We start from the raw sequence: 19,660 nt of genomic DNA, 5'->3' as shown, positions 1-19,660 counted from the left end.
TGGTATGCGAATGGCGTGACGTTCACGTAATTAAATGCAAAATTGGATTGGGGGTCTAATTAACAACTACTAACTGCCCTCTACTTTGGGGGCACAAGATGTAGTTGACAAAATTGTCATATGTCAGGTTGTAATTGTAGTTCTAATCCTAAACACAAATAAGGATAACATGACATTCTTCTTCTTTTTTCTTTTGGGGAAGGGGCCGGAGTCCTTTAGGGGCTTACAAAATTTGGCTTTATGTAGCTGTCTGACTAATTAATTCAACAATAAATTCAAATCTGAGTTTCTTCAATATAGAAAAATCAATAATTAGTCGGTAAGGTGGTTTCATTTTTCAATCACTTCACTAATTACAAAGTACAATTATTTTTATGACAATACAACAACCTTCTAAATTTTCAACCTCCTAGCTTGAAATATTTTAAATTACACTTTCTATTTAAGAAAATCAGAATATGACATTTTTTAAGTTTTTTTTTTTTTTTTTTTTTTTTTTTGAGAAGAAGAAAATTCCATTAATAACCAAACAGATTACATAGCATTAGATCCGTAGTTATGGGACCATCAACATGAGTGACTTCCATGAGCCAAAAAGGCTCAACCCCTAACCAAATTTTACGCTCATACCCGCGAGCTACAATGAGTAACAACCAAACCAGTACCGATACAACCCAGCCACCAACATTAAGATGAACTGTTTTCACCCGTTCGGACACCGCGATCCAAAACCGTCAGACCACGTGTAAGGGTGATTTGTCACACCCCGAATTTTGAAATAAGGATTCAAATCCGGAACATGACTAATAACAATACAAATAACGTTCTGAATTTTTCTCTCAGAAACAACCACTAGTTTACACCTCTTAATATTACATAAACCAAATCCTCGAGCTACTTATTACAGCACACTCTCACCAAATCAAATTGTAAAACTCAAATGAGTATAATTCTCCTCACAAAACAATTGCTGTAAATCTAATACTAGTACTCTAAACTGCACGATCACTGCCTGATTCTCCTGACCTGTGAGATTACCCACTACACAATTTGAATAGTGTACCGGGATTGCAACAACACCAAACCCGGTAAGCTTTTTGCAAAGCTCGTGAGTAAACAAGAAAGAACTGTTGATTGATTAAATTACAATTCTTATAACTCAAATAAACAATCAACACATATTGCAGCATTAATATGTGAAATAACATTTGAGCAACACATGCTTGACCACAACCAACAAATATTGCAACATTAATATGTGAAATAACAATAAAGCAATGCATGCTTGATTTTCTTTTTACCAACACCTTCACATATTCAAAATATATCATGGATAGATATTTGATCAATTTCACATAACACCTTCACATATTCAAAATATATCATGGATAGATATTTGATCAATTTCACATAAGTACATTTCTCTTTTTAGTGAATTTTCAGATTAACTGGTATCAGATCATAAATCCACGTGTTAGGGTCCATAATACCAAAACACGGGAAAACCAGGTTGACTGGTATCAAATCATAAATCCACGTGCTAGGGCCATAATCCCAAAGCACGGGTAAGCCGCAGCATACCAAGGCCACCACCAAGGCATGTATACTCAAAGTAAGCACCCTTCCTAAGAGTATAATAGTGCACTATCTGAAGGGACTAGGGCCCACAGCTTAACAACCACGAAGCATAACCATGAAGCACAACCACGAAGCACCACGAAGCACATTTACCAGTAATTCACTTAAGCACGGGGTTGTTGTAATCACCCGGCTTCATAATTATATTTTTCAGACATAATCAATTTCACAACATACAATCTTTATAAATTTTAGATTGTAAATATGCATATGTACACCCACATAAGAGACATATTATTTCAAGACAAATCTTTACTTCTTAAAATAATTTCCACATATTCACAATTGGCCATATAAAATAGCTTTCACATCACATGATCAACATTTCATTATTCAACAATTAAATGGGAGATTAATAGCTTGAATAATATCCAATCAATTCTCAATCATTTCATCATGCTAATCACACGCCAATCAACATATATATTTCACGTAAATATATATATATATACGTAATCATCCGCTCAGGAATGACTACTAATACCAACTATAGTTCAAGTATAAAAACCGTGAAATTCATTTGTATAATGAAATCATTTTACTTACCTATGGACCGTAGTTGATCAAGTCCATATGATTTAAAACAAATATTTATTCCATAAATATTTTCACACAATTACCACAAAAATAAAGTAATTAAATTTATTCGGTTCGTAATATGAACCATGTGAGGTTTACTCACCTCTAATCCCGCTGCGTCTTCTAACAAGTCAATTATAACGATATTCCAAACGCTCGTCAACTCAAACCGTCAAGTACCTAATCAAATATGGTCTTTGCTTAGTAAACGAAACACGAAATAACCTTAAACGACGATCCAACGGTCGGATTCTAAAATAAAGACGATCCAACAGTCGGATTCAAAAATAAAGATGATCCAACGGTCGGATTCAAAAATAAAGGTGATCCAACGGTCGGATTCGAAAATAAAGACGATCCAACGGTCGGATCGAAATTATATGATGATCCAACGGTCGGATCCTCACGGATCGCCCTTAGGATCATCCTCCAAAATTATCACGAAGATCCAACGGTCAGATCTTCCTGAATCGTCCTTATAAACATCTCCACAAAATTTCATGAAAATCCGACGGTCGGATTCTCACGAATCGCCTTCCGAATCACTATTTCACAATTATACGAAGATCCAACTGTCGGATCTTCGCCCGTGACCTCACAAAGTCATCGGGACAGTCATACGGTCAACATATTAAAATTTGAAGTAAAACCGATGGTCTGATCTTCACAGATCGTAAACCGAAGATAAAACGTAAAAACGTTAAATAGTAACGTCAAAACGTAAATCAACTATTTATCAACTTTTTTTCAAAAATAACCTTGTAATATATCAAAACGCTCGTATGGATGCACAGATGAATAAACTGAAAACAGAACACAAAACTACGGCCGCGGCGGTCAACGCCGGCGGTCAACGCCGGGCCAACCACCTCCGATGGCAAAGTGACCAACTACAAACTTCTTCAGAATTAAAGGGTGATCAACTTTCATAACTGGAGCTAAGACTGGTTTGGCCTAGATCGTCCTAGATCAAGCTTTGAAGTTTGGATTAATCTGGATCGTCGATCCAAAACCCAGATTCAATCAGAACCGTCGAAAAAGTCAAACCATGATCTAGCGTTCTATACACAAAATCGTGATGAAAGACTTACATGGGGATGATCATCATGAGGAGGAGATCACGAAAATGGGAACGATCGGCCCGTGCATCGCCGGAAAAGTCGTTTTCCGGCCGGGTCGGGTTTCGCACGGCTGGGGTGGCTTCGATCCACGTCTGGGGGCAGCGGCGGGGCACAGCGACACCAGAGGGAGGCCAGGCGTGCGACGGCGAACTCGGGGAAGGCCGGGTCCGGGGCCGGAGGAGGCCGGAGGGCCGCCGTTCGGCCGGGTCGGGTTGAGCGGTTCGGCCGCGTGGGAGAGGAGAGAGAACGGAGAGTTTGGGGGACCAAAATGAAATTTTGAGAAACTTTCGTCCTTCCGAAAAAATCTGATTTTCCACCTATTTATAGAAAAATTCCAATTTTCAAATATTCATAACTTATTCATACGAACTCCGAATATTGCGTTCCACATATGCACGCGATCGTATCGACGAGCTCTACAACTTTCATGAAGGAAATTTTCTCAAATTCGGTACGCATAAAAAGTCACTTTTTGAGACCCCCCTAAATAACGTTCGATTTCGAAATAAAACCGTTCGAACTACTTCCACAACTTCTCCAAGCTTCGTACTCGCTTCTAATACCGCGAAATCAAATATACAAATCCACAGAATTTAATTTGGATTTTTCGGGGTACTACATGATTCACCATCACGTTGATAACCAAAAAGCACCGACAAAAGACCAGACCATGACACAGCAGAACGACCATAACACCAGAACAATGGCATCGACCCTATACTAAAACACCCAAACCCTCGCTCAAAGAAGGAGGGACTTATTTTCAACAAGACAATAACTGTAAACAAACAATAAAAACCTAAACAACTGGAAACAAAGGAACACCAGAGAGGCCCAATAACAGAGGCCCTGCCCAAACACCACCTCCCCCAGCAAAGAGCAAACGCAGCAGGCAACCGCTCCCGCCGCCGCGCCACGTCGTAAACCACCAAAACCCGGCGACCGTCCGAAACCGGATCCCATAAAGAGCCAGACTTTTCCAGCCCCAACCATGTCAGGAGATCCCAGTCACAGCACAGATCGAAACCACCAGAGCCACCAGTTGGCGAGCCACCCCCGCGCTGCACCTCGTCTGCTCTCGCCCAAGATCCGGGAAGAACAGATCGGAATCGATCTGCCCAAACCAAGATCGAGCCACCCAGTTCCACACCTGTAGCAAACCTCTGCCAAAGAACCTGGCATTGAAACCATACCATCATCCTCTCCCGGACCAGAACGTAGCGGCGTGGGTGCCGGAGGCGTTCGGCCAGGAGAGATCGTACAGAACCTCTCTTGACTCCTTTCTCCGCGCGTGGGGCGCGTTCTAAACTTTTAGGGTTTTTTTTTAAATTGCCCTTATAGAGATTGATCTGACATTTTTTAAGCTTGAGGTGAACAATTACAATATGACCTACTACAAAACTAGCCACCACTATTCACATATTGTTTTTATTGTTTTAGAGAAACTGAATTTGAGAGAAATTTGCTGTGTATTCTCATTGATAATAGGGGCCTCTTTATATAGAGGATTACAATGCATAGAATCTCAATCATACAAGGAAAGTAATCATACATTGATTAGGAATCTAGATCCTTCTAATTGAACCCTATTACCACTAGGTCAAGTAACCTAGAGTTTGGGCTAAACACAAATTAGGTTTTCCTTGAACACTCCCCCTTGTGTTGCCCAAACGCAGTGCTTCTCCCGTTGCCTCATTAAAAACCTTGCCGAGTAACAACAACCCAGTGGGACAAAAATAACCTTGGTCGAAGGGGAAAAAGAGCACAACACACCCTTCACGTTTCGAGACCATACATGTAGACATCTCCCCCTGATGTCTGCATCTCCCCCTGATGACAACGGTCATGGGAGATCGGATAACTTCCGTAAACGATGCTACCAACACGTTTCTCGAAAGTGGAATCTAGGCAATGACTTAGTGAGCAAGTCTGCCATACTGTCCTCAGATTGAATCTAGTTCAAATTGATCTTGAGGAGATTCTGTTGTTGCTGATTATCCTTGGTGTTGTCGCTTTTGATGTAGCCTTGCTTCATTTGTTCAAAACGAACAACATTATCCTAAATGCTCATAGGCTCATCTTGTGGTAGACTTCAAACCACAATTGTTCGAACATGCGTGATTATGGATCCAATCCATAAGTATTCACGAACCACTTCGTGAAGAGCAATAATCTCTGCATGGTTCGAAGATATAGCGACTACGGTCTGCTCTGTAGACCTCCAAGATATCACGGTCTTTTCCCATGGTGAACACTTACACTACAACAGAAAGTCTTTTTAGCGACCAATTTTTTTACGAGGAATTTATTTTCCTCAATAAATGTCACTTTTTACGAGGAATATTTCTATTCCTCACTAAATGTCATTAGGTTTTTTGCGAGAAACATATTTTCCTCACTGTACACCACTTTCTACGACGAATGTTTCGGTTCATCACTAAAGGTGACCATAGTTTGGTCTCCTAAATCAACATGTTATTAGCGAGGAAATATGGGACTCGGGTGAGGAATTTTTTCATCGCGAAAATGACTTTCAACGAGGAAATAATGATTTCGTCGTTATTAGTTTGGCGGAAAATTATGTAAAACCCGCCAAATTCAAAGGCGACAAAACTATGGTTTCCTCGCTAAAAATATGGGTTTTACGAGGAACTATTTCCTCGTCAAAAGAAGCAATTGGCGAGAAAATAATGATTTCGTCGTTATTTGTTTGGTAGAAAATTATGTAAAACCTGCCAGATTTAATGGCGACAAAAATACAGTTTCCTCGCTAAAAGTTTGTGTTTTACGAGGAACTATTTCCTCGTCAAAAGAAGCAATTAGCGAGGAAATAACAATTTTGTCGCTATTAGTTTCGGCGGAAAATTATGTAAAACCCGCCAAATTCAATGGTGACAAAAGTATGGTTTCGTCGCTAAAAGTCCGTGTTTTACGAGGAACTATTTCTTTGTCAAAAGAAGTAATTAGGGAAGAAATAACGATTCGTCGTTATTAGTTTGGCGGAAAATTATGTAAAACCCGCCAAATTCAATAGCGACAAAAGTATGATTTCATCGCTAAAAGTCCGTGTTTTACAAGGAACTATTTCCTCATCAAAAGATGCAATTAGCGAGGAAATAATGATCTCGTCGTTATTTGTTTAGCGAAAAATTTATGTTAAACCTGCCAAACTCAATGGCACAAAAGAATGGTTTTCTCTCTAAAAGTCCGTGTTTTACGAGGAACTATTTCCTCATCAATTAGCGAGAAAATAACGATTTCGTCATTATTAGTTTGGTGAAAAATTATGTAAAACCCGTCAAATTCAATGGTGACAAAAGTATGATTTCCTTGCTAAAAGTTCGTGTTGTACAAAGTGCTCTGCATTAGGCCTCATCAATGAGCCGGGCCGAGCCTTATTACATTTTTAAATAATAACGGGCCGAGTTTTATTGTAAATCGAAGGATCCAAACCCGTTCATATAAAGGCAGGGCCTTGCAGGTTTTTTTGGGCCTGGACTTGTGGGTTTTATTTACAAATAAATCTTTGAAGATACTAATTTTTTTATAAACCTATATTTATATATCATACATTCCAAAGAGCAACCTCTATCAATTCAAAGAAAATGAGAAAAACGACTGTTGGATGAGATTATTACAATAAATTATGAGTGTGGTAAAAAAAGTTAGCCAATTTCACCATATTTTCGAATCCGATCGAATTGGTCAACTGTTGTCACCTATGTCTTCTTGGTTGACTGATGGTATGACGACCGTGAAACGTGTTTATTTTTGACATCACGTCTGTAAAATATTCCATTGATCGATGTGTGTAGACATAAGATAAAAATTTCAATTTTAATTATAAAGACGTTGGCTTATACCAATTTGCCTCCTAAAGTTGTATTGATTTATACATTGCATTTAAATTGTTGAGGTTCATTCTAAAACAACCATGAAGTGGAAAATGAATATGGAGAAACCAACCGCTCGATGGAAGATTGTAATGTTTTATGGTGGTTGTAAAAAATCCAGCCAATTTGGTTCTCGTTTCAAATTAGGTCAACTAGGTCAAACTTAGTTACTCTTCTAAACCTATATTTATATATCATAGATTTCAAAGAGCAACCACTATCAATTAAAAGAAAATGGAAAAACCGACCGTTGGATGAGATTATTACTATAAATTATGAATGTGGTTAAAAATGTAGCCAATTTCACCATATTTTCGAATCCGATCGAATTGGTCAACCTTCGTCACTTGTATGTCCTCTTGGTTAATCGATGGCGTGACGACCGTGAAATATGATTGCATAGGGGGTTGTACTCTAGACACTACACATTATGTAATTTAATTTTGACAATCTAACTGTTCAAACTTTAGATCTTTATATATAGATTGTCTATGCAAAATACTCCGATCTTCATACATAGATTGTATATGCAAAACCTTTTATAAAATAATCATTTAGTTAGCCATTATCTTAACATTAGCCTTAAAACCTAACCCCTAATCCCTAAACTCTTAAACCTAAACCCTAAACTCTAAACTCTAAATCCTAAACCCTATACCCTAATCTCTAAACCCTAAACCTAAACTTTATATTTTTATATTGTATATACAAAACCTTTTTCAAACTGAAAATCATTTAGTTAACTATTGTCGTGACCTAAGTCTTGAATCCCCTAAACCCTAAACCCTAAACCCTAAACCCTAAACCCTAAAGAGAAAGATTAAAGCGGGCTCTTAAAAAAACCAAAAAAAATTGAAAGCGGAGCATTTAAATGTTCAAAGTGGCAATGAAAAAAGAAATGGTGCCCAAGACGAAAATGAAAAACTTAATTAATAGAGAAACACGATTAAAAAAATAAAAATAAAACCCAATTCTCTCGACCCTGGCTTTCTCTTTCTCTCGCCTTCTCGTCAATTTCTTCTGGGTTGATTAGGGTTTTGCTTCTTCGCTGCAATTCTCTCCATCCTTAGTTTCTTTTTGTTTCAATTCGGAGAAATCCAATCAAAGATGCCCCAAATCGACTGCCTAAACCCCAAAATTGCATCCTTTCCCCAATTCCAATCAGCATGATTCCTGTGAGACTCAAGCGGAAGGAAATGGAGGTCCGATTCGCGACAAGACCGAAGGAGGTGGCGCTACTGCATCGGCGACGACAGCGCCAGGTAGTCGGAGGGGATGAAGTTGCTGAGCCAGATCTTGAGGTTCAGAGAGGTGGACTCGCACCTTGTGCGTCAACGTTGTGATTTTGACCCAGCCGGTCTTGGCTTCCTGTTGCTCCAAACTTTCTGAGCAGGACCATGCGAAGCGTAGTCGTCTTCGTCAAACACAGTCGACTCGGAAGCTTAAGAACAAGAACTTGAATTTGGCTCCTTGTACTCTGCTTGTTGAATTGTAAGATCATTCCTGCCTGAACTAATTGTAATTGTAGAGCTTGCTATCATGCCAGGTGATCTGTTTTGCTTATTGATTGCCCCTTATTACGTGGATTATCAACGCAATCTTCTTAGGTGATGGTATTTGGTGTTATATGTTGTCATTTGGTACTCTGTGAAATCTGTTCATTGCTTGAAGATATTCAATTGTCCTGTGCCACATCCCTTCCCATTTCTTGTTTTCTTTTTTATCTATCTTCTTGATTTCGTTCACGCTTTTCTTTCAATTTGCTTTCATACAATTACCAACGAAGTTACCTGTTTTCATCATTTTCAGTTTTTGCTTCTGTATAATTACCATTCAAAATCAAAATACGTACAATTACCAATCAATTTTGGTTTGTTTTCTGCAATTTTTCCTTCTTTCTCATCCTCTTGTCTATAATCTTCGGGTTTGAGGCTGTGGTCCTTTTCCAGGACTACCTGTTATGGTGCAGAAGTTATATGGTTGCTGCATCCTTGGGTTGTCAAGTAGGAGGTGGCTTTTATTCTCAAAATTGAAACAAGGATTATCCTAGCATAAGGAAGACCAGGGTATTAATGGCCATCATAAGGGTTTTTTTTAGCACTGTGTATCATCCATTACCACGTTTTCCCTTCTTCTACCTCTAGACTACACCTAAAATTCCAGCAGTTCCTATGTAGATTCAGATTATTAATTGCTTATTTGTGTAATTGTAAATGACATTCACCCTATGAGTAAGATTTTGCACACTTATAGCTATGGTGTTGCTGGATTTAGCCTTTACATCTAACTTTAAAAGAGTTACTGTTATTTTCCTTCTTGTAGTATCAGTTGAAGCTTGTAGGAGAAACATCAAGTTCAATGGTTCAGTTGCATGTTCAAAGGTGGAATCACATCTTGTTGATGCTCGTGTGCCTCACCAACCAAAAAGAGTGTGATGTGGTATGCATATGATATCTTTTTCGCAAAGCATCTGTTAAGAATTGTTTACCTGAATATGATTAACAAGTGCTATCAATATCCCAAACTTGAAATAAAATAAAATAACATAAGAATTTTATGGACTTTTACTGCTTGGGTGAATTTTAGGTTTGCACTACCTCTGTTTCTCATGTGTACTGCAACAGATATGGCAGTTGTATGTTCTTGATTATACCTTTTCCCTTGAATATGCATACCATGAAACTCTTGATAGTTTCACTAGAAGTGTAACTGTATTATCTTGGTAAACTAGTTTTTAGCATGTCTTTTTCATACCTACTAGTTTTTAGCACCTGGAAGGTATAGCTATCTACTGAGATATCATTTAAGTGTCTTGACTCTGTTTTGCACCTTTTTTGTATTTTTGTTTTTTTTTTACATGTTTTAACTGAAAAGACTAAAAATTTGAGCTTACTGTTGGATTTCAGTGTAATGGTTCAGGGAAGGGCACATAAGGAGCAATCTGGGTTTGATTGTCAGGATGCACTTAGATTCCAGTAAGGTTATTAGAGTTCTGATTGATGGGCGTGAACTCTTATTCTATGTCTTTTATTTCTTTGTATTATTGGTAGCCTAGTGTAATTAAAGACATTAAATGGTTCATATGCTTCATGATCTAGTATTATGATATATTCCTGGATATGAAAGTTGATTGATAGTTTGCATTTGTTAGATGTGTTGGATCTATTGAATGCGGTGTTGAAGTTTTGGTTTTGCTCATAGTCTGTTGGTTGATATCGATTTATGTTATTTTCAATTGAACCAAATATCAAACCTTTTCAGGTTTTGTTGATATTTGGCACTCCAACCAGATCTTTGCCAATGAGTCACTTGAATATCACAAAACCTGTGCAGGCGTGTTGTGAAGGTAGTTTATGACAATTGCATGTTAAGCACTATATGTTGATTATATGTGAAGCACTATATGCTCACCTCTAGTAAACATTGCAGGTACGTACTGGACATGAAGTTTAATCTTCCATTTTGAAGAGCCTTGTGAATAATGTGAAGATGTGTGAGGCTCATCCCGTTAAGCTTTTTTGAATAAAAGCCAAAACTGCTAGTATGTACTTTTGCCTTTGAAATATAGGTTTGGATCTTGTCCTTCCTTCAAGTCTGAGAATAATGAACTACTAAGAGAGTTTTGTATTGTAAACCATGTTTGCAGCAATATAAGTTTCTTTTGTTCCAAATTCATTCTTAAGTTCTTTTATTTCTTTTGTCATTTTGTTTATTGTTTAACTAGTTTTGAATAAGAATCCTCTGTAGAATAAAATAATATTGCCCACAGGCCATATTGTAATATGCAGACAATTGCAACAAAAAGAATATTTCTTTGCTATAGACTAAAACTAATAACGACAAAAGTAAATTTCCTCACTATAGACGTTAGATCCTATGCTGATGGAAAAAACATTCCTCGTTATTGAGTATTTTAGTGAGAAAACTTTTTCTCGTTGAAAGGATATATATTGTGATGAAATAAAATTTCCTCGCTGAAAACGGCTTATAGCGAGGAAAAACTTCCTCGCCTAAAGCTATTTATAACAACGAATATATTTTCGTCACAAAAACTAGAGTTTAAGTAATTAATTTATTTATAATTTTTTAATTATTGATTATCATTGGCAAGGAAATAAATAATTTAGCGACGAAATCTTGTTTGTCAGAAAATATATTTAACGACTATTTGAAAATTCTCGGATTTTTTTAACGAGAAAAAAATTTGAGTTGGGTGAGGAAAAATATTGTCGCTAAAGAATAACAACGAGAAAAATTAATTTCATCGCTAAAAGGGTTTGGCGAGGAAATAGTTTTTTCGTCGTTGAACCTTTTCTTGACGAGCTTTCTCCGACGAATTGAAGACCAACAAAATTTTCTCGCAGAAATCCTACAACGACGAAATGTCGGTTTTCAGCGAGGAATAAGTTCCTCGCAAATGAGGTTTTTTGTTGTAGTGTTAACTAGTTTGGGATTGACATTTGTATGGGTCAGAGAGATACCCAATATCAGCAAAACCTTCCAAAACACATGTCGTTTTGGGATAGGGATAGTGAACGCAGGCCAATGTGGGCGGCGATCCTAGTGTGTGATGGGTCTGAATCCATCATCTCTCTGTAGGGATAGAACAAACCCATATCTATCGTACATCTCAAGTACTGAAAGATATCTTTTACACCAATCCAATGGCGTTGCGTTAGCGCAGAGCTATACCTTAGCTAACAAGTTCACTGCAAATGAGATGTCCGGCCTTGTGCATTGAACTAAGTACAATAATGCGCCTATTGTACTCTAGTAAGACACTTCTGCCTCTAGCACATCTTCGCCATCATCCTTCAGACGAAGAGGATCCTTTTCAGGATCAAGTCTAAGGACGATCATGGGGGTGCTTGAAGGTTTGACCTTGTCAAAATGCCTAAGCATCTACCAACACGATGCTCAAGTTCCAAACCGAGACATAATCGTGTTCTCCCAAAATCCTTCATCTCAAACTCGGATCTCAAGTGTTTAGCGGTTTCCCTTCATTCTTTAAGGGCTTCCAATGAAGATCATGTCCAACATGAACCGCGATAGAATCCGAAACTTGTTATGGAAACGCGTGGGCATATCCCTTCCCAATCAAGTAATCATCTTAGTGAGCGTTTCAACCTCTTTGTAAACGCGCTCCGTGGTCTAGAGCCACTTGACTTGGATAAATGAAGTTCACCATGAACCTTCATGTATATTCCGTATCTAGATCTCTATAGAGATACGTAGTGACCACATTTGTAAGCTGCATGTTCAGTTATTCGGAAACTACCAAACTGACAGGGTAGTGGAGTGCAATGACATCCATTACGAGAGAATGTGTCTCATCGTAGTCGATTCCAGGGCGTTTTGTGAGAAGCCTTGCGTCATAAGGCGAGATTGCCATCTCTTTTTCTCATCACGTTTTCTAACGAAGACCCATTAGTCAATAGGTTTTATGTTAGGAGATGTAGGCATCACTGGCTCAAAAATCTTCCTCTTCCTTAGAGAATCCAACTTAACCTGGATCGCATCTTTCCATTTAGGCCAAATTTCTCTACGTTGGCATTCATTCATCAACGGAGCGTGGTTCGATATCGTCAGACTCAACAAACTCATGCGCAACTACATCAATTATGATGGAGTTTTTATCCCACGTCACATGTACACTAGTGTAATTTTCATAGAGCTCTATATTCTCAGGAATAGGTTCTGACATTGAGGCATCCCCCAACGATAACCATAACCCAGAAGATACTCATGAGACGGATTTTGAGTCTTAATTATCAAAGGATTGGAATGTGCCAAAGTATCCTTCAAACCTACGAGCCTCCCACGCATCCTAGCTGGGGCCATGGCCTGTAACGCCAGAGTGCCACTCTCTTGGGCGTTGGCGCCATGCCTACCTCCCTGTAGGGTGGCGCTACGTCCTCTTGTAGGGACGTACGTCCTTGCAGGCATATTTGCAGCATATTTGTGTGATCTCGTCACTTTAACAGGGATCGAGATGAGACATAGTGGGGACAGACTACGACAATTCCTGTCGTTCCTGCTGAACATCCGTGTTCTTATCTCCCCCTAACGACGGGAAGACTTTCTCATCAAAGTGACAACCTGAAAATCTAGCGGTAATGAGATCGCCTGGCAAGAGCATTAAGTGGCGGACTATTGTTGGAGTCTCAAATCCAACGTAGTTGCCTATTCGTCTGTAAGGACCCATCATAGAGCACTGTGGCGGCGCAATTGGCACAAAAATGGCACACTCAAATACGCGTAAGTACGATACTTGTACCCAGTCACTAGCTGTAACGCAGAGGTATATTGAGTGGCGGTGGGTCGTAGACGAATTAGCATGGCTGCATGCGATATTGCATCACCCCAAGCAGATATAGGAAGATTGGTGCGCATTACCAATGTTCAGACTACCATCGTAGTTGTTTCCGCGAGACCATTTGGGTGTGTTCATGGGGATATAATGTCCAACATTAGTCCCAATGCAATAACCATCGAAAGTCTTCGATGTAAACTCTCTAGCATAGTCAAATCCAATTGACTGAATAGGATGATTCGGGAAGTGAGCCCGTTGTCACATGATATGTGCTAGGAGTGTAGCATAAGCAGCATTACAAGTGGACAATGGCACAACACGTGACCAGTGTGTTTGCGTGTCAACCAACATCATGAGATATTTAAACGGCCGCAAGTTGGTTGAACTAGTCCACAGAATCCCCATGAATTCTATGTAGGAACAGAATGAGTATATCCTTTGCATAGGACGGTCTCAGTCCTAATATCCCTAAGGAACAGGCTTTGTAAAACGAGCGAGAGGCCATAGAAGCAACCAATGAGGGTTTTGGTTGGGCCAAAGCATCCGTAGCGCTCTTAGAAGCAAAATGTGTGACTACATCACCCATCATAGCGTTGGAACCATGGAAAGTGGCATCCATGGCATCTTGACCATGGGTAGCACCATTTATGGCGTTGTCACATAGGACTTGGGCGTCTCTATGGCGCCCCAAGACGGCTGCAGCACCAGATGCTGCAATTGTTGCGGTCTTGCTAAGCCTAGGAATCAATTTTTAATTCTTGCTTCTTCTCACTCTGAAGAATGGATGTCCGTGTGAAGTCTTTAATGGACGGATCATCATACCATGACTAGGATAACCTATCCTGTCGTGACAAAGCCAATATGTGTCTTCTCTCATAACTTTATTGGATTTAATAGCTCGAATAGTGACATAAAGTCCACTAGAGCGACACATAAACTTCTCTAAGATGCGCCTTTGTTCGCAATCATTAGAGGTATTGCAAAGGAACTCATTTCCGTTCTCTACATGCGTTTTCGCATGGAATCCGTTGGCTATTCATAGGTGTGATTTTCCCTATGAGCGTAGAGAGTTTTTGTGACAATAATCAAGGTGCATTTTGGCAAGGGGAACTTGGGCTATTCCATGTCCTTGAATTAATACTAATGGCCCAGCCATCGTAGTCACAAAGTAACATGCTCATGAATCAAAATGGAGTCATAATGAAAAGAACTCGAAATTTTATTCATAAACCAATGAAGTTACATCATCGTCTCTTAACCATTAGGAGAATCTAATCCAAATGCTAGCTAATGCAAAACAATGGTAGTCGTCTAACTTTTTTCGGTAATTCCAACGCAAATGTGACCACGTGAGTAGAGAGATGTTGGTGGAGCAAAGCTCGCTTAATTACCACTTATCTCAAAACCTTCCTAGACATCACATTTACATTGAATACGCCTACTTTGAAGAAAGACTAAACCATAGGCATCTACTACAAAAATAATATAGCAATTGCCTACATCTCTTAGAAAATAAAAAGACTTAATCAAAATCGCCAGTCTCTGGATCTTGGCCTTTGAAGTCTTCAACCCTTAGAGCGAGATCGTCATCTTGATCTTCTTGCTCCATGTAATTTGTTTCCCTTGCTTCATGATACGTCTTGTATGCGTTAGCAACATTCTGGAGTGCATTACATACTTTAGCCCAATGTCCGGACGCTCCACACCGAAAACAATCATCATAGTGGTCAGGTTCCTTTGATCGAGGCTCTTTAGGAGCGCTTTGGGGATGGCTATTCCATTTGGTGGTGTCACCACCATAGCCAGAGGTTTGGCCTCTCTCTCTCTTCACACGTTTACCTCTACGGTTCCATGCACGCCTATCTTGGCGATTTCCTTCCTCTTTGGGGCGAGAATATGGACCAGAACGTCCAGAATAATCCCTTTCCTCAGGGTTTCGCTCCTTGCGCCCTCCTTTAGGGGCGCGACTATAATTAGACTCCGGAATTGGCTTTTCTCCCACGGGTCTAGAGTTATAGTTCTTCACAAGTATGTTGTCGTGCTTTTCAGCTACGTTCATGGCTCCAATAAGCTCATGAAATCTTGTGATGCGTCTAGCATTGACATCAATCCGATAGTTTTTGGCTACCATCAATGCAGAGACGGGGAAGGTGGAGAGAGTTTTCTCAATCAACATCGTATCAGTGATTTTCTGTCAACAGAATTCCATCAAAGACTTGATACGAAGTGCTTCTGAATTGTAGTCAAGTACAGACTTGAAATCACAGAAGCAGAGGCTATGCCATCTCACTTTTAAGTCTGGAAGCAGGGAATCACGGACGTTGCCAAAACGCTGCTCGAGTTCTACCCATAGTTTTCTTAGGTCTTCCTCATTGAGGTACTCATTTTGGAGCGCGTCATTCATGTGCCTTGTCATGAGAATGATGGCTTTTGCTTCATTAGCCTCTCTCGTAGCTCTATTTGCTTCAAAAGCAGCAGCTTGTTGAGGAGTAAGCACGTCCTGACTTGGCTCTTGGATCGTACTCAGGATCCCATCAGCCTTAAGATGCTGGCGCACATCACGGACCCACTTGTGGTATCCTGCGCCTGTTGTCTCTAGTGGAGCGAACCTCAACTTGTTCAGGTTACTCATCCTGAAAAACAACAAGGAAGTAGGGTTAGTTTCGGAGCAAAATAAGCTACCACGAAAGCAATGAAAATCTCTGAGCGTCGCTTCCAAGAAATTAGGAATTTCCGAGCATAGTCGCTTCCAAGAAATTCAATTCCAAGAGGGGTTGGATTAGATCGAAACAATGATGTTTGTGGTCGATCGTATTCTTCTCAACAAACTCTAAGTTTGGAGGACTCTACAAGCTCTAAGCTTGGAGTGAGCACTAACCCCACAGTTCGGCTTTTGGTCTCCCCTATGAAGAAGAAAGGGGGGTAGAAGAAAGGAGGTTGCAAGTCCTCGAGAAAATAAGAAAAGAATGAAAAAAAACTTCAAAAACGGGAACTTTTAGAAAAGTTTACCATGAAAATTAGCCAGAAATTTTGATCGGAAAAGTTAGTGTAGATGGCAGGAAAACTTTGCCGGAGGTCGCCGGAAAAGTGGTGGTCGGACGGTGGTCGCCGGTGGCCGGAGCTGAGCTGGTGGTGGCTGCAGGCGGAGGTGGCAGAGCCTTGCAGGGCTTGTACGGAGCTGCTGCAGGGCTGTTGCAGGGCTGCTGCGGGCTCTTGTAGGTGCTAGGCAGGGGCTGTCGGCAGCTGTCGATGGAGTGCAGGGGATCTGTCGGCAGATATCGACAGATGCTCGGCAGGTGTGCGCGGGGGCTTGGCAGGTGTGTGCGGGGCTGTCGGCAGGGGCAGGCACACGTCTCGGCAGGTGTTGGCAGCTCTCGGTAGGAAGCGTGCAGGGCTCTCGGCAGATGCTTGCAGGGCTGTCGACAGAGGCTCGGCAGCACTTGGCAGATCTCAGCAGGGGCGTGCAGAGACCTCGACAGGACTCGGCAGGTGCCTGCAGGGGGCAGGGGCTGGTCCGATTTTTCCGACTGACGATTCAGGGGCTTTCCGGCCTGTTCTGGTGGTTTCGTAGCCGGTTCTGGGTTCCTTAAGGCTAGGGCTTCAATATGTAGGGCGGTGGATGTTGGAATTTGAGGGCTACGAAATTAGGTTTTCAGGGTTAGAGTTTCGTGCTGATAACGTGTTTTAGAGAAACTGAATTTGAGAGGAATTTGCTGTGTATTATCATTGATAATAGGGGCCTCTTTATATAGAGGATTACAATGCATAGAATCTAAATCATACAAGGAAAGTAATCGTACATTGACTAGGAATCTAGATCCTTCTAATTGAACCCTATTACCACTAGGTCAAGTAATCTAGAGTTTGGGCTAAACACAAATTAGGTTTTCCTTGAACATTTATTTATTTTTCAAGTAATTATATATATAATTCATTGATAAGGCTGAAATTGAACAAAAAATAACTTCTAAAAGAAAAGTATAACAAAATTGGTCCCTAATGCATATATGGTTAATAAAATAGGTTTTCTCTCTTCCTCGAGAAACCCTAAAACCGGTTTTTTTTTTTTTCTTTCAATTGAGTAATCGAACCCGTCCAGTGGTGCCCTGACCAGTGCTGGTCTCCGGCCTCGCCAACATCTTAGGGTCTACTGCCTGACGAGTATTCGATCTGATATGTTTCGAGGGTGCTCCATTGGTGGTTTGCACTTTAGGTAGTTCCAGACGGCTATTGGCTTGTGTTTTTCTGGTAGCATCTCTAACCAAGATTAGAGGTGTGTCATACTGATCAGGACTTGTGGCATGGGTTCTGAATCGACAGTGGTGCAGATGGTGAGGAGCTAGACTGGCATGATTTGGGATTGAGTCTTAACGGTGTGATTTGTGCCGGCGTGGGGTGTGGTGGTTTGGATCAAAGCGGCGGGAGGTTGCAGTAGCGTAGATCGGGGCGGCACAAGTCATCGGCAGAGCTGGTCGGGCGGAGGCATTTGGTTTGTAGCTTACGACATGGCGTTAGGGGATGATGGGCCGGGACCAAGCCCTTGTGCTTACTATTTTGTTTTATTTTAGCTAAATAATTCTCTATTTTTTAGGGCATTATGCCTTTTAGGTTAGGTTACTTAATGAGCCCTAACGAGTGTAGTTTTGCTTATCTATTCGCTATGTTTTTTTCATAGCTTATAGGCCCGCTTTTAATTGAGCGATAAGTTCGAATATAGTTGGTCTATCCTATGTATCACTGTGGTTTCACCACGAAGCCTTGTTCTGTCTATTGTGAGGCAGCGGATGGATATGTAATGGCTTTCTTGGTATGAGTTTTATCAATGAAATTACCATTAATTCAAAAAAAAAAGTATAACAAAAAATTGGATATTGTTGCTATAAAGGATGAATAAAAGTTTGTTGATTGTTCAAATGAATACATCGATGAAAATTCTTTTATGCACCGGCAATGCAAGTGACCCAGCACTTATTAGATAATCTCAACCCTTGATATTTGTAGTTAACATTTTTTTTTAATAACCAAAAAGGTTACTTGATGTTATCTGACCATCTATTTTTGTTGGTACAAGTGCACATCGGTGCTCTAAATTCCCTTTATAAATCAATGATGACATAGTTTTTCTGTTTTGATTTGGATATTTTGATTTTCAATTTGGATGGAGTACAAAATAAAACAAAGGTGCGAGAGCATCTTTAGCAGACTCTCTATTTTAGTTATTTAGCTATTTTGGAGAATATGTTTAGTTTTTTTTAGGGCTAAATATTGTTTACCACCCTGTGGTATGGACCTTACATCAATTCAGTCCCTCGACTTTCAATTTCATCAAAAACACCCCCACACTATCATTTTCTCGTCCAATAGGTCCATCCGTTATGATTCCGTTAATTTCTGCCGTTAGCTGCTGACGTGGCGATCCAACTCAGCACAAGTGGGCCCCACATAGAAGTGAAATTCCTAAAATGACCCTGGCCAATCTGAAATAAATCAACACTTTGCGTTTGAGGAGACTCGAACCCACGCAAATGGGTGTGAAAGTAAAAGCCCCAACCAACAGACCACATGCATAGTTCTGATATATACCCACAAATTTAATATATATTTGTATACCCAACCGGATATGGATTAAATCCAAAATAAATCAACAATTTGCGTTTGGAGAGAATCGAACCCACGCAAGTGCGTGTGAAAGTGAAAGACCCAACCACCGGACCACATGCATAGTTCTGTTATTTTCCCACAAAATTAATATATATTTGTATACCCAACCGGATATGGATTAAATCCAAAACAAATCAACACTTTGCGTTTGGGGAGACTCGAACCCATGCATGTGGGTGTGAAAGTGAAAGGCCCAACCACCGGACCACATGCATGTTTCTAATATTTTCCCACAAAATTAATATATATTTATATGGATTAACCATATCCGGTTGGATATACAAATATATATTAATTTTGTGGGAATATATCTGCACCATGCATGTGGTCCGGTGGTTGGGTCTTTCACTTTCACACCCACATGCGTGGGTTCGAGTCTCCCCAAACGCAAAGTGTTGATTTATTTTGGATTTAATCCATATCCGGTTGGGTATACAAATATATATTAATTTTGT

The 19,660-nt window shown here is 40.1% G+C and overlaps 2 long non-coding RNA genes across 4 annotated transcripts; one reads left to right on the top strand and one right to left on the bottom strand.

Moving 5' to 3' along the window:
- Positions 1–643: 643 nt before the first annotated feature.
- Positions 644–3,621, bottom strand: LOC112180261. 2 transcript variants are annotated; one of them, XR_005804046.1, is made up of 3 exons: positions 3,309–3,621; positions 2,321–2,397; positions 644–1,127 (listed from the first exon to the last, which is right to left on the bottom strand). It is a non-coding gene; the product is annotated as an uncharacterized LOC112180261 (long non-coding RNA). The 2 variants fall into 2 exon arrangements; XR_002928173.2 differs by having other exon boundaries at positions 644–1,041.
- Positions 3,622–8,603: 4,982 nt separating this feature from the next.
- LOC112180340 lies at positions 8,604–10,801 on the top strand. Of its 2 annotated transcripts, none has more exons than XR_002928219.2 (5): positions 8,604–8,722; positions 9,554–9,670; positions 10,138–10,206; positions 10,493–10,577; positions 10,661–10,801. It is a non-coding gene; the product is annotated as an uncharacterized LOC112180340 (long non-coding RNA). The 2 variants fall into 2 exon arrangements; XR_002928220.2 differs by having other exon boundaries at positions 10,138–10,211.
- Positions 10,802–19,660: the final 8,859 nt, after the last annotated feature.

This window comes from Rosa chinensis, chromosome 7, assembly GCF_002994745.2.
Source record: "Rosa chinensis cultivar Old Blush chromosome 7, RchiOBHm-V2, whole genome shotgun sequence".
NCBI lineage: Eukaryota > Viridiplantae > Streptophyta > Magnoliopsida > Rosales > Rosaceae > Rosa > Rosa chinensis.
Note: the sequence above shows the minus strand (reverse complement) of the source record. Positions and strands in the feature narration are given on the sequence as shown.